Source organism: Sceloporus undulatus, chromosome 1 (genome assembly GCF_019175285.1).
Source record: "Sceloporus undulatus isolate JIND9_A2432 ecotype Alabama chromosome 1, SceUnd_v1.1, whole genome shotgun sequence".
NCBI classification, from domain to species: Eukaryota; Metazoa; Chordata; class Lepidosauria; order Squamata; family Phrynosomatidae; genus Sceloporus; species Sceloporus undulatus.
The window spans coordinates 351,326,314-351,341,524 of NC_056522.1; positions in this window are offsets into that span (position 1 = coordinate 351,326,314).

Here is a 15,211-nt window from a genome sequence, read left to right on the forward strand (position 1 = left end):
GAAAGGAAACTCAGGGAAAAATTGGGGAAGAAATTTGATGTGTGAATACAACAGGCCATTTTCCCTGGAAAGTTTGCATGATCGCAGTGAAGATTAGATTCACCCACACCGCTGATACGAGAGGGACTTTTATCCCGGGAATAAATTGGGAATAACCCAGGGAATAACAGCAGCAACTCATTCACGGGATTTCCCCTCGTCGCTGAATTGAATGGTTTGTTGCTCTGGTTATTCCCAACGAGATAAGTCTTTTTAATCCCAACGTCGTGTGACAACATGAAAATCTTCACTGCAATCGCATGACTTTCTGGGAAAAATGTTTTTTTTTTTTTTTTTTGTGATTTGTATTTTTTTTATTTTTTTTGTTTTTTTGGGGTTTTTGTTGGTTGTTTTTTTTTTTTTTTAATGTTGGTTAAAGCCCCAATTTCCCAGGTTATGATAGTTTTCGCAGGGCCCTTTGCGGAAGGGAAGAAAAAATTAAAATAACAATTTGAATGTTTGTAACGATTTAGGACTGTAGTCTTCGCTTGGCCTAATAGTGTTGCCATGTCCACCTAAAGGATGCCCTTGCCATCCTTTGCATGGCCCATGGGGAGAAGAGAAGCGATAACAAGAAGCGGCAAAGAGAAAAACGTCCGGAGAAGATTGTAGAAGATGAAGAAATGAGAAGAGACTTACCCAGCATTCCTCAGATTCGTAGTGTGTTCCCCCCTTAGGTAGTGACATAACACTGCACGTTTTTTTTCAGTTAATTTAGCACACGATTTATTTAACTTTAACTGCTATGGAGTGGCAGGGTCGGGAGGGACATTTAAAGGCGGGACGGGACACATTAGAAAGGGACAAAAGTGGGACATTTAGAATCTCAGTCCTAGAGCTCTTAGGTATTGAAACAAAGTATTACAAACCCGCAGAATCCCATCATTAGGAGGCTTGCAGTAGTATAGTTATATAGTCGTCGTAGTAACCCTAAACGCCAGGAGAAAAACTAAGGCCATCATTTAGAAACAGTTGTTGGTTGGGTCGAATTTTTGTTTGTAATTGATGTCCTAACCCCTCTTCCTAACATCCCCTTTCCTGCTTTCTGACTTCTGTTCTTCACTTCGCACCCTCACTTAAAAAACATATTTGAATCTGTTGTAGCACCAGGGGTTTTTTTTAGGATTTTTTTTAGGATTTTTTTATTCTCTAGATTCACCAAACAATCACTGTCAGAGTCTTTACCATCACACAGTGAATTGATATAGAAAAACAACTTTGCCAAAAACAAAAAAAACAAAAAAAACGCACGGCAAGCAGCAGAGGCGCATATTAAAAAAGCTTTTTTCTAGAAGCATAGGGTTGGACGGTTTTGGTGACCTGAGAGGTTCTGGCAGGAAACCACAGATAAACATCTCACCCAAAGTCTCGGCTTAAAATATATGCGAACAAAGCCTTTACCCAATTTTGTCCCCTCCGGTAAATTTGAATTTTTACTCTCTCCCCGTCCCAATGCTTCTTTACCCTGGCCATGTTAGTTGGGACTTATGGGAGTTGCCAGTTCCACGAAGGGACAGCCAGGTTGGGAACAGGAAGGGCCTACAAAAGGGATTTTAATAAGAAAATTATCAGGAGGATGGCAAAGCTTTTTCTGAAATTCAAAATGCTATAGCGGCAACCTTTCTGTTAACCTCTATCCACACTAAGAAACATGTTCAAAGATGCAACTTAGCTTTTTATTTAACCACCTTCCCAACCGGGAGGAAGTGGAATCAGCGATGCTGATTCATTCACCACAATATTCCTTCCCATAGCTGCCCTGTCATGCCCCTGTCCCTTTTCATTCACGTGGGTAACACCCTGAATGAATTTTCCAAGTGCATGCCCAAGGTGCAAAAACCCATTCCTTGGGATTCGTTTTTCAATTTGGCAATCCTTCGTGTCCCCAAAAAATGGAGACGCATCCAAAGAAGAGAAAAGGAAGATTCATCTTGAAATGCTTTGGGAGTCCGATGTCCGTATTTAAAAAAAAAGCCTGAAGACCGATACTGTGTGTGCTGTCTGGATGTGTGCTTTGATTGCTGATTTGCTGCTGCCCTTCTGCTGCTTCTTTGTTGCTGGAATTGATCTGATCGTGCTTTGGCCTTTGTTGTAGTTACTCAATGGCTGAAACAGATGGAGCAGGTGATTGTGATGATGAAAACAGTATTCTGATTGAAAACGATGGGCAAATAAAGTTGGTTTCCAAGCCACTCTACATGACACAACACGCAAAAGCAGTGGTGGAAGAAAGTGTGTGAAAAAAGTGAATGTGATGATGAAAAATCGGTGGAAAAGGGAAAAAAAGTGAAATGCAACAGACGTTGCTCTGGGGCTATTTTACAATAAAAACAGCCCGAGCAAAAAAGAAAAGAAAAAAGGAACGCACGGGATGGCTGTGTTGGAGGGCAGGATCCGGATGCTCCAGCTTCAGCAGTAAAGCCCAGAAAAGAAAACTTTGGTGCCTATAAATTAGCCCTTTGTGCTAACGTGGCAGCTGGTTTTAGCTGTGTGTCCGCTTTTTGTTTGCAAAGCAAAATAAACGGGGGAAGTGTACCAACCTCCAAGGGCATTTAAAGGTACAGTCGTATATCCACTCTACACCAACCAAAAACCGGCCAATGGGAGACATCATGAGGGTGATGTGATGTGAAGGGTGGGAACATGTGGGGCAGGGCGGCATGTCATGGCCTGTCACATTGTAGGCATGCATGTATTGGGCAAATCCAAATTAGGATGTAGGGGACATGAGGTTTAAGGGCGGGGGGATTGATGGGGGGGGCCGGCCTCCGTGATTGTGCTTGCCAATTGTATCACGCACACCAAAACAGATCAAAGGGGCGGCCCAGCGCGTCCATCCAATGGGATGGGATCCTGGGAGGTGATTGGATGTGAGAAGTACTTGGAGGTCACAGGCTGTGTGTTTGTGTGACAGTACACATGCGTGATGGGGATGTGGAAAAAAATTAACCAGCGGCGCAACTTTGGAGTTGGCCTTGTGGACAGCAGGGTTTTGACTAGCTTTCAGAAAGCTGCATCTAGACTGCAGAATTAATGCATACCAGCTGAAGTCAGGGGTAAACTGATGTGGAATAGTAGGGGGGGGCTGCATTATCTGTGAAGAACATTGCACCCACTTCTGCAAAACAAAGGGGCTGTACAGATTAGAAGAATCTGCATGGCTGTGACAATGATCTGCCCCCAAAAGGAGCTGTAAAATACATCCCCTTTCAGCAACGTCATTGGTGCCCTGGTGCACATCAATGATGTGAGCATGGCGCCGTGACTTGCGGACGCTGCACCGCGCTTGCGTCATCATGGCGGTGTCTGTATGGACTAGGGTTCAGGGGTGTGTGGTCACTGTGCGCTCCTGAACCTTAGAATCACCGCCAGGACGCTGCTTCCCACCCGTATGTACCAGGCCAACATTCTCTTTTTTGGTTCCCAAATACCTTTTAGGGGCAAGGGTGCATTTTCATCAAATTTTGGGGGTTTTCTGGACCATTTTAGGCCTAGGAAAGACCCATTTTAATAACTGTAAGTGTTAAAGTCACTTCTTATTTCAAAACAGGCCTCACTTGGATCTAAACTGGCCTAGGGCAGGCCCAAAAGGTGTGGACAATGTGCCCATATCCCCAGAGGGCATTTTAGGGCAAATACAACTTTTAAAATATTGTGCAAATTTTTTTTACATTTTTTCTTTGACCCCAATGGGGACCAGGAAGCTTCCAAACATTACGGAAATGCCTGTCATGGCCCCAGAAAGCTTTGGACACATTTTGGGGGGTCACAAAAATGAGCCTGGGGGTTCACACACCACCCATGGGTTACATTTTGCTTATCCTTCCATGATTATGCAAAATAAAGAGGACAAGCCATAGGTACCGATATAACAGTACAAGAAGTGCAATAATTTCCATGTTTCTACATTGCCCACAGACTACAGTTAAAACTGCACTTTCCATAGCTGAAAATTGTTGGGTTTTTTCACTAATAAATATCCTCTTCCAGTATCTTGTGATAGGCTTTTTGTTTCTCTTGTGGACATTTTTATTAGTTTTAATAAAAACACAGATGTAGTTTTCATAAAACAAGGATATTTAACCATTTGTCACAAGGATAGAAACTGTTTCTTGCAGACAGCTATAAGAATGAAATCATTCTCCTTTCATTTCTGCACCATTACTAATATGATTTCACATTAGCTTTCAAAGTACTCAACAAATTCCTTTAAAGTACTAGGAATTAACAATCCCAGTGATTTATTTATTGCTCTGGGTGCTATCGATTATTTTATTCTGCACTGCATTACATCTATTTTGATCAAACGGGACAAATCTTTTTATGGCAGAAACATGTAATACAAATGATTGCATTCAAGATGGTAATGCATCTAGTCTACAAAGAGCTCTTAACAATTGTCATTAGAAAACTTGCATTATAAAGGTTTTTCCAGGCTCTTTTCTGTTAACACTGAAATTTGACATGGGTCCATAGTTTGATTTAATGACTGTATGGATTTTGATTCAAATTGATGCATGTGAAGTATGACAATTAAATTATATTTTAAATGATCCATTTGAAGTTCTGTGTTGATGATATATAAGACATTTTTAAAACCTCATCTGGAGAGAGAGCCTTGCAGTAAATAAGGTGATGACATGTGCTTAAAACCACACTCCTGTTTATCTTTATTAGGATTTCTCACATGGTTAAGCAAGTTTATCAGTTTTATTTTCACCCACATTCAGGTTTTTTAAAGTTAAAATCCATCATGTTTACGGAGGGAAACATGAATTTTGGGAATAATAATAATAATAAGAAGAAGAACTCCTCTCCCAACTGGTGAAATTCAGTAGGTACAACTGTCCAGAAAATGGAGAAAATCAAAAGCACAGGAACTCTTTTACTATTTAAATTTCCTCATTGGCTAGCTCCCCATAAATGTGAGATTCCAGTCTTTATTCCAAAAATTTTTTAGACTTTTGTTTCAATCGCTTGTAAACAATTTTACTGCTATTCTGTTTATTGTAGTTGTGTGTCTGTGTGTATAGCTATAAATAATTTTAAAATAATAAACCTGCTTCAGTGCCACTTGATCTGCAGTGTCATTTAGCCACAGCCATTAATACTGGCACCTCTTTCCATTTGTTTGTTTGTTTGTTTGTTTGTTTATCAGCATGAGAATATCACTGTGCCTCAGCATGTAAAGTAGGCTGGAGGTTAACATTTCCTTCTCCTTCAGCCTGATCAAATCCTGATAATGCAGCTATAAACAAGATGATGAATCTTGACACATTGAAGAAGCTAGCCTCAGTAAATTATATTGCCAAAGTATCTTTTATTGCTGTTGAAATTATAAACATGATTTATTATTACATTTGACAGTTGGTGGAATTAGATGTTATATCTCAGCAGAAAGCTCTCTGCAGTTCCTCAGCGATCGATATTACAGAGGTTTGGGACAAGTCAATACATATGCAGTAAAACAGCCTCTGCAGTGCACTGAACTGGAATACACTGCTGTTGTAAACTATTGAATGATCTTCCTAATCGGCAGAAGGGTTATTGTGGCCTTAATGTATTTAGAAATCATGAGTTTCATGACATCAAAAGATTGTATCTTCATTCATATGCCACTCATATTTTGTACTTAGAAAAAGAAATGGCGTTAGATCTGCACCTCAGGCAACAGTTAACTTTGTATATTACATAGATGTACAGAGCAAATGTGGTGCAGTGGATTGAGTGTTGGACTATGGCTCTGGAGACCAGGGTTTGAATCCCTGCTTGAGCATCAAAACCCACTGGGGGACCTTGGGCTAGTCACACTCTCTCAGCCTCTGCCAGTGTAGGCAACTGGTAAAGCCAGCTGGTCAGACATGGCTGTGTATATCCCTGATCAGATATAGGTGATATGTTGGCATGAGAACTGAAAAATTAGCCAGTGGCCTCTTGCTACAAGGTCATGGGGTGTACTCAGAGTAGTAAAATGTAGGGTGCTGGCAGTCTCTGGAGGATCTAGTAGTGGATTTTGATGGTCTGTTGGAGAACAAACCCAAATAAGCATTGCACCCCTAGAGCTGATTCCATTTCAGAGAAGTGGTGTACATGGAACAATACATAAAGCTATGTGCTATTGTTTGTCTATTGGTCTGTTGTTGTTAGTTGCTTTCGAGTCGATCTTGACTCATGGTGACCCTGTGAATGAGATGTCTCCAAGCCCCCCTATCCTCTACCTCTCTGCTCATGTCCTGTAGGCTCAGGCCTATGGTCTCACTGACTGAGGGGCTGTACAGATTGGAGGCATCCAGCCTCCTCTTCTTGCCCCAGAAGCAGGCCACAGCAACCACATGCTGCAGCCTGCGCATGGAGCAAAAAGAAGCCCCTCAAAGGGGCTCCTTTTTGCATCGTAGAAGGGGTGTCATAAGCGCCATGGCATGGCATTATGATGGCGCTTATGTGCAGCACTGTTTGGATGCTACGCATTAGGGACATCATCATGACACATGCTGTATAGACAGGCACACGCCATAATGGTGCCCCGGCAGAGAAAGGGCTTGCAGTGTGTGAATGCTTAGCCCTATCACAGTCCTACTGTGCACGCAGGCTGGCATAAACTGCCGGTCTGTTGAGCACCTCAGTCTACCTATCTGGCATGTGGTCTTCTTCTCTTTCTACTTCCCTCCACCTTTTCCAGCATCATTATCTTTTCTGAGTTGTGACTTCTCATGAAGTGGCCAGAGTATAACAGCCTCACTTTAACTTTGGCTTTCAGGAAGAGTTGTGGTTTGATCTGTTCAAGGACCCATTTGTTTGTCTTTTTAGCTGTCCTCAGCACTCTTCTCCAGCACCACATCTTAAATGAATTAATTTTCTTCCTATCTGCTTTCCTCACTGTCCTGCTCTCACAACCATACACTGTAATAGGGAATACAATGGCTTGTACAAGTCTAACTTTAGTGTTCAGCTGTATATCTTTTCACTTAGGATGTCCATAGGAAAAGAGTAAAAAGTATTTTGTTGTTGTTTGGGAGTACAGATCTTAGAAACCTCCCGCTAACATGGGCCTGTCATAGATATAGTATATGAATGGTTTAGTTTCACTGTCATATCCAAAAAAAGCTCCTGACTTTTTTTCATAAAAGCTCTCTTTTTTAAAGCCATTACAGTATACAGTATTAGAAAATCCACTTTCATTCTTGGTAGTCCTAAATGTATCCTACTGTTATATGAAGAAATTCATTTCTGTACATCCAACAAAAGGCCAAGCCCCTTGTTTGCAAAAGTCATCACACCCATTTGCTTTGCTTTTAATTTTTCACAGTATGAACACTTTCCTGCTGAGTTTTTGAAGGAAAAAAAATATTACAGGAACCAGAACCTCAGGAATTATTGTCACTGTGTTGCTTAGTATTTATGGTACGTATTTAGGAGCTAAAGTTGCTGCTTCTCTTCCCATTGTTTACATTAAACAAGCCCTCTTTACTTTTAAAAGAATCTACAGAACATTTAGAATGCAACACCCTGTTCTTATGTGTACTTTGAAAGGCTTTCTAGAAAAAATTCCCTCCTTATCGCCCAGAAAGTTGCGCCCTATTTCACATAAACACAGCTTATTTTTTAATAAACATGGTTTGGCAAAATAGCTGAGACAAGATGGCAGACAGCTGAATTTACTTGTCAAGAACAGAAATGTCAAATTACAGTGAAAGTTCTTTCTGAATACGTAGTATATAACACATAACAATAGTATTTTCCAAGTAGATTCAAACATGGAGAAATGTGCAGTATTTAACAAAAGGTAAATATGAACCAGCATTACCAAGTTATTTTGAAAAACGTAAGAGGCTGCAGGTGCAGAAAGCAACTAGCAATCAAACAACCCAAAGGTCTCGCCTTTGAATTTTCTGACATGTACCTGAGTGGGCTGCATAATAAGAACCCTTTTTCTTCCCCATTTCCTGACACTCTATTTTAGTATTTGGAAACTTTTATTGTTTTGGAGAACTCCCATAATGAGTATTTCTGGAAGCCGTGGTCCAAAGAACGTAATATCTCCAAGCTTTGCTTTATTCCCCCCCCCCACTAGACCAGAACCACACCACTGTGGGGTTTTGTTTTTTTTTACATTTTATTGTTACTAAAACACATATCAACATTTAAACCTCTTAACACAACAATCACACATCCAATAGATATATCTACATACATCTTAAAAAAACCAAAAAACAAAACACATAACCATCTCATCTGACTTTGTAAAACACTTATTAGCTCTATATTCTCGGCTTCCAATCATATGATTGTCTAGTCTCAAACAGTGCTAAATCTATTGAGCTCAATATTTAATATTTTATCCTTCCCATCTCCTCTTACAGAATTCTAGAATAGTATCTATTTATTGTTTGTATGTACAGCGCTGTGCAAATCTACAGTATAAATTTACCTTGATTTTCCATTTTTTATAAGGGACACCATTTTGCTATGTCATTATATGTAATGGGACTTGAGCATACACTGATTTTGTTATACACGGGGAATCTTGGAACCAAACCCCAGCGTATAACAAGGGTCCACTGTACTAGGGGCCCATTCTTTTCAATAATGTTCATGTCCTTGTTATTTAATCTTGCCGTTAGTTTGTCAAGTTCACACATGTCTGCTAAGCGTAGTAGCCATCCATCTACTGTTGATACATCTTTAGATTTCCAATATATTGCTAGTAATATTCCGACGGAAGTTACAGAACCACACCGTTGTTGTCATGATGCTCTTTTAAGAGCCTCCCTCCCTGTCATGCGTAGGGTGACCAGATGTCCTAATCACAAAGGAGGACAAGGCACCGCTAAATGTAGGAACTTCAAGAAAAATGTAGGACATGACCAAATAAAAACGAACAACACTCATAAATATAAATTCATGCTTCTTAGTCATGCTCAAAATGGAGGGCATTTTGAAATTCCTCCTGGACAGAAGGTTGAAACGGAGGACATGTCCTTGAAAAGGAGGCCGTCTGGTCACCCTGTGCATAAATTATATTATAACATGTACTGCCTATATGTTCAGGCCATGGCCTAAATATCCTACACAGTTACTACTATCCTGCTCTTGCTCTAGTTCCACTTATGAAGCCTCATGTGATAAAGCCCTTCATCAGATTAATGGGATCCCATGGCTCCATCCTTAAGAATCTTGGGATTTGTATTTTTGTGAGGCACCAACAGAGAAAGCAAAAGACATTGTAAAACGACAAATCCCAGGATTTACAGGATGGAGTTACAGCACTTAAAGTGGTGTCAAACATCCTTATTTCAACACTGCAGATGCACCCCCAGTAGGAGGGTTTCTATTAAGTTTACACAGTGTTTCTATTACATTTAAACAAAATGTTAATAAGTTGCAAAACTGCTGTGATAATGCTGTAAGAAAATCTGATTATTTTATTGTTGTGTTTTAGCAGAACTGTTAAATAATCTGTATACATTTTTTATATTGCTTTTAGATTTCTTTTATCCCGGTCGTCCTTCTTGTGTATTAGCTATTATATCACCACAATGTATGCCTGGAAAATACTGGTTGGTGTTTTTCTATACAAAAGTGAAGAGGTCAGTCTAATTCTAGAAGTGGAGTGGTGGGGGGAGAAGAGAAGCAAAGATCTAAAGACCAATCTTAGGTTCAGGCAAGAGGTCTGACTTGCCCAGAGGGATCTGTGATTGTTCTTTTTCTGCTTCTGGAAGTTGCTTCAAAGTAATTTACCAGGAGGCATAGGACAGAGGGAGTGAATTGCTGTTTGAAAACAACATATGCCCCTTGCTCATACTGAAGAGATGCATTCTTCAGCCACAGCTCTTTGAACTGTAATATAAAATAAAAATACTCTGTGATATGTTAAAGTGTTCTGCAATGTGGAATATCTGAAAATAAGACCCATCCGACAACCTTGATGTTTTTTAAAGTCTCTCCTTCCCCAGCAATAATTAATTAAATAAGTAAATGGCTAACATCCTGATTTGAGAAAACATTTAATGACAAAATTAGGAATGTTCTTTAATAAAATCAAATAGGTCCTCAAAACTAGAAGTTAGAGGCTCCAGGTACACCTCAGTTAATGAAGTAGATGTGTCCATGGACATTACTCCTTTAGCAGAAAATATGGTACTAGAGGCATAAGTAATGTATTTTATTTTATCCTGAAGGTATTTATATCCCATCTTTCTCCCAAAATGGGATTCAAAATAGGAATAGGTAACATGAAAAGGACAGGGATAGGCACCAGCATCACAAAAATGAAGATGAGTTCAATGTGTTTCAGCAAACCTTTTATTCAAAACTATGCAGCATGTGTGATATGAAATATACAGAGAAAACAGGAGACCACATCAAATCAATCTTGCATAATAAAATAAAAACATTTTGAACCTTTAGAGATCACTTTAAGGCTTATACCAAGATGCATCTAGACTCCACTGTTCTCATGATTTTAACTCTGGTGGCCAAACTATATTTTTCAAACATGCTAATGAGGCAAACTTATCTGCTCTCCTCTTTTCTCTGTATATTTTGCTGTTCATGCAAACTCAGTAAAGGAATCTAGAGGCATCTGCTGTCTATCTTGCCTGTTGTAGACAGTCATACACAGCAACAATAGGATCAGAAAAGTAGAATCTTTCTTCCCTAGCTTTAGCTTTAATGCATTACAGTTCACTGTAGACATACTTGCAATCAAGCACCAAAAGTTTATGTTTCACCAACCTTCCTTCAATATCATCCAGCTGCCAATGCAGCTTAAAAGAATACACCTTTCAGCTAGACAGAGAAGGAGGAGAAAAATGAGAGACTAAGCATGTGTAAAAAGCCTTTGTAAAAGAAGCAAAGTCAAAGGCTTTGTTAAGTGAAGTGTACTGACACAAATCTGCAATGGAGTGTGTGTATCTCCTCTTGCTTTAGTGTCATGAAATATACAAATGCTGCTGTCATTTATATGAAAAATTGAACTGCCTCAGTCAGCCACTCACTCAATCACCTCTGTGGTCTTCCTGAAAACTGTCAAGTTAAATGTCTTGCAGATGGGTTGAGTATAGTTTTCTGAACTCTACGGTGTCATCTTAAAGCCTCTTCAGTGGCAAAGAGTATTTTTTTCTTCTACGAAAATAAAAATATTTTATATACCAAATATTTTACACTGTTCTAAATACCATCATATATTAATATGTAAAACAGAAGCAATAACGTGAGCATTTATTAAGGAACTACCTTTGAAATGTCTGTTAAGAAACACAGAGCATGTAAAATATTCATACAGTATTAGAATTCCCCAATTGGGGTCTCCCTCTGCAAAATATAAATAATTGAGGGTGTAGGTGGGAAACAATCTTCAGTGGAAAGAATTCGTTATGTTCTGAAAACCAAAATAAGGAAATGTAAACAGGCGATATTCTCCTGGTATTTAATAACTATCCTGTATTTTTCTATTTTGGTAATACCAACCAGGATCCATAAGATGGCAGACCTGCATATTACTAATAAGATGGTAGTCAGTGGGATAGTGCTGTTTTATAAAAATATACGACTATGTTTTGAAATGGGTGGTATTACATCACATCAGTTGTCTTACTATATCACTGTCACTAGCAGGTCTATTTAAGTTTAATTAAGTATAACTCATTTGAAACGTGTGCAAGTATTAATCAAACAATATATTCCAATATTTTTTTGGAAGTGCATCTCATTAAAAAGATATAATTATGAAAATGGAAATGAAATAACTCAACTTGCATCCTGATTTAATATATGTATGCATGCCTTTATGTTATCTTCTAAACCAGAGGTGGGAATCTTGTGGCCCTCCAGATATTATTGGACTGCAAATCCCAGAATTCCTCATCATGGCCTATGCTCACTAGGGCTGATACTTGTAGTCCAACATCATTTGGAGGAATACATGATTCTCATGCCTATTCTAAACCCATCCAGAAATTGACTTGTCAGCAGTATAATATGATTGCCAATGTCTGTGTTCAAACTTCCAATTTCTTTTACAATTTAAAAAGAGTGTGGGTTTGTAATAATAAAGTTTAACTTGTAGAGCCAATGCATAACAATAACATAACAACAACAGCAGCAACAACAACAAAGTACAAAAATTTACATTCATACTTAAAATTCATACTGCAATAACATTATTTTGATGTTTGGCGACCCCATGAATTTCATAGTTTTCTTTGCCAGTTCCGTCCTCTGAAACATAGCCTGCAGCATCGGCTACTTAAAGCCAGCATGGTATGGTGGTTGGACTCTGGAAACCCAGGTTTGAATCCTGGCTCAGCCATGTAAACCCACTGGGTGAATGTGGTCAAGTCACACTCTCTCAGCCACAGAAGCTGGCAATGGCAAACCTCTCTTGCCAAGAAAACTCTATGATAGGGTTGCCTTAGGGTCGCCATAAGTTGGGAAAGACTTGAACACACACAACAGCTATATTTAATGGTGAGTAAATCAAGGTAACTGCTCTGCTTTCTGTCAGATTTGGGGATGGGAGTTTGGCCCAAGAGGGATTACCCAAACACACTGCAGAAATAATCCAGTTTGAGACTGCCCTGGCTTTCAGTGCTAGGGAATCCTGGGAACTGTTGTGGCACCAGAACACTCTGACAGAAAAGGCTAGCTGTCTCACAAAACTACAGTTCCCAGAATTTCCTTAGCAATGAGCCAGGGCAATTAAAGCAGTTTCAAACTAGATTATTTCTACAGTGTATTTTGGATGTAAGTCACTGATACAGAATATTGGCCAATGACTTTTATCACTCCCTCTATAGCCAAGTTAGTTGAGAGGACCGTATATCAAACCAGGCCCTGAAAACCAAGAATTTACAAACAGCCATAGGGAACCCCCAATGTTGCAGAAGTACAAAAAGCTTTACAAGCAGCATAAGGAGGATGCTGAGAGAGTGCCTAGAATACTAAACTGGAGGGAGCAGAAAATACAGGGGAAATGTGGGAGGAGAGAACATCTTGGAAGAGTAGAGGACCCGTTGCCTGGAAGCCTGAATAAGAAGTGTTGCAAAATGTTGCTGCATGCTTCACTTCATAACTATCCCCCCTTCCACTATTTTTGGTAACATGCTAATTTTGAAAGTGTTGCCAGGTTTTCAAATAGGAATAAGAGACCATCAAAATTCAAGACACGCAGGGCTGACAGTCAGGAAGCAGCTATTAACATGTTTGCATTCTACATAAATAACAAACGAAGATACTGTATTGATTTTGGTTAACCTAACACTGGAGTTTATCACACAAGTGTGATCCCATGCGGAAACGGGGGGAAAACTGGAAAAAAACTGACGTCTGACATATTAACAGGACAGAAAGTGGAAAACACCCCAAAAAGCGGGTTGTTTTTCAGAACACAGATTTTATCACATGGAGGCAAGTTGGTTAAATCCCATGCAGAAACTGGATTTTAAAATCCACAAAACACCCTCTTGCATTGGCGTCAATGAGAAATAACGCAACATTAATCTGAACACAAAAGTCGACAAAACACACTCCTTGATATTTTCAGGAAGTTCCCAAAAGTAAAAGGAACAGGTTTTGTCGACTTTGCATTCGGATTAATGTTGCATTATTTCTCACTGACGCAAACATCTGAAAAAATACCCACTTTTCAGGTTATTTCTAATTTCTGTTCACGTTAACCCCAAAAGTCGTGTGGAAAAACAATCTGCCTTATGGGGGGGGGGAGTTCATTTTGTATCAAGTTTCTGCACAGGATCCGTCCCGTGTGGAAGATCTCGAAAGTAAAAAGCAGTGTATTTTGTTGACTTTCTGTCTGGTTTTTGTTGACTTTCTGACTCGAGACCATGAAACTGCTCTGTGACCTTGGTCAAGTCACACTCTCTCAGCCTCAGGGGAAGGCAATGGCAGACCTCCTCTGAAGAAACTTGCTAAGAAAACCCCATGATCGTTTTGCCTTAGGGCCGCTGTAAGTCAGAAATAAATGGAAGGCACACAACAATAACAACAACAGCCATGTATTTCCCTGTAAAATGAACATATTGTCCACATTCATAAATTACATGATGCACACATTTCTGTCTTTATGAAGGGTCCATGCCCCAAAATGCAGGATCTATTTTGTTTTTGACATCCCATATATAAGGAAAAGCTGTCCAATGTCCAACCTTCAAGGATGGCTTCCTCTAAGGGACCACCCCTGTAAGGGACAAACTTTTCACACTTGAAAATAAGGGACACATACCTTATAAGGGACACTTTGACAAGACTAATTTCTGACATTAGATTATATTCATCACTTTAAGATATGGGGAGGTTTTAAACAAATTACTGTAGTGACCAGGTACAAAAGAAAACAGGTTTCATCTTCTGTTGTTGTAGTTGTGTGCCTTCAAGTGGCTTCCGACTTACAGAGACCCTATAGCGAACCTATCATGGGGTTTTCTTTACCAGTTTCTTCAGAGGGGGTTTATGTGGCTGAGCCGGGATTTGAACCCTGCTCTCCAGAGTCATAGTTCAACAACGTTCAAAGCACAAAACCATGCTAGCACAATAGGTTCTTTTAAGTGAATGAGAATACAGGAGGGGGGAAAAGCTTTTTTGTTATACCTCTGTGGTTTCAGATTATTTTACTGACAAGAATCACAAGACACCACCATTATGTTACTTTGAGGGAGGGGTTTTTTAAATTTTATTTTTACCAATCAGACATTTATCAGTGTCACACATATCAGTAGAATTCAAAGATATATTCCACCTTAGTGGAAGGCAGTGGCAAACCAGGGACAAAATGTAGGACAAAATCGAGACCAAACTGTAGGACAACTGCAGGACAAAACTCAGCCCAAAATGTAGGACATTTAAGGTCCACCATTTTTCTTCAATATCCTACATTTTGGGCTGAGTTTTGCCCTGCAGTTGCCCTACAGTTTGGTCTCGAATTTGTTCCACATTTTGTCCCTGGTAAAAGTGGACAATTATGGCAGTTGCCATGACAGAGAATTAAAAGATACAGCTGTGTTAGTCTGTGGAATCAGTACATAGAGAGATCTTGTAGCACCTTTGAAACTAACTGAAAGAAATTGGCAGCATGAGCTTTCGTAGACTTCAGTCTACTTCCTCAGATGCATTTGAGGAATCTGCATCTGAAATGTATCTGAGGAAGTAGATTGAAGTC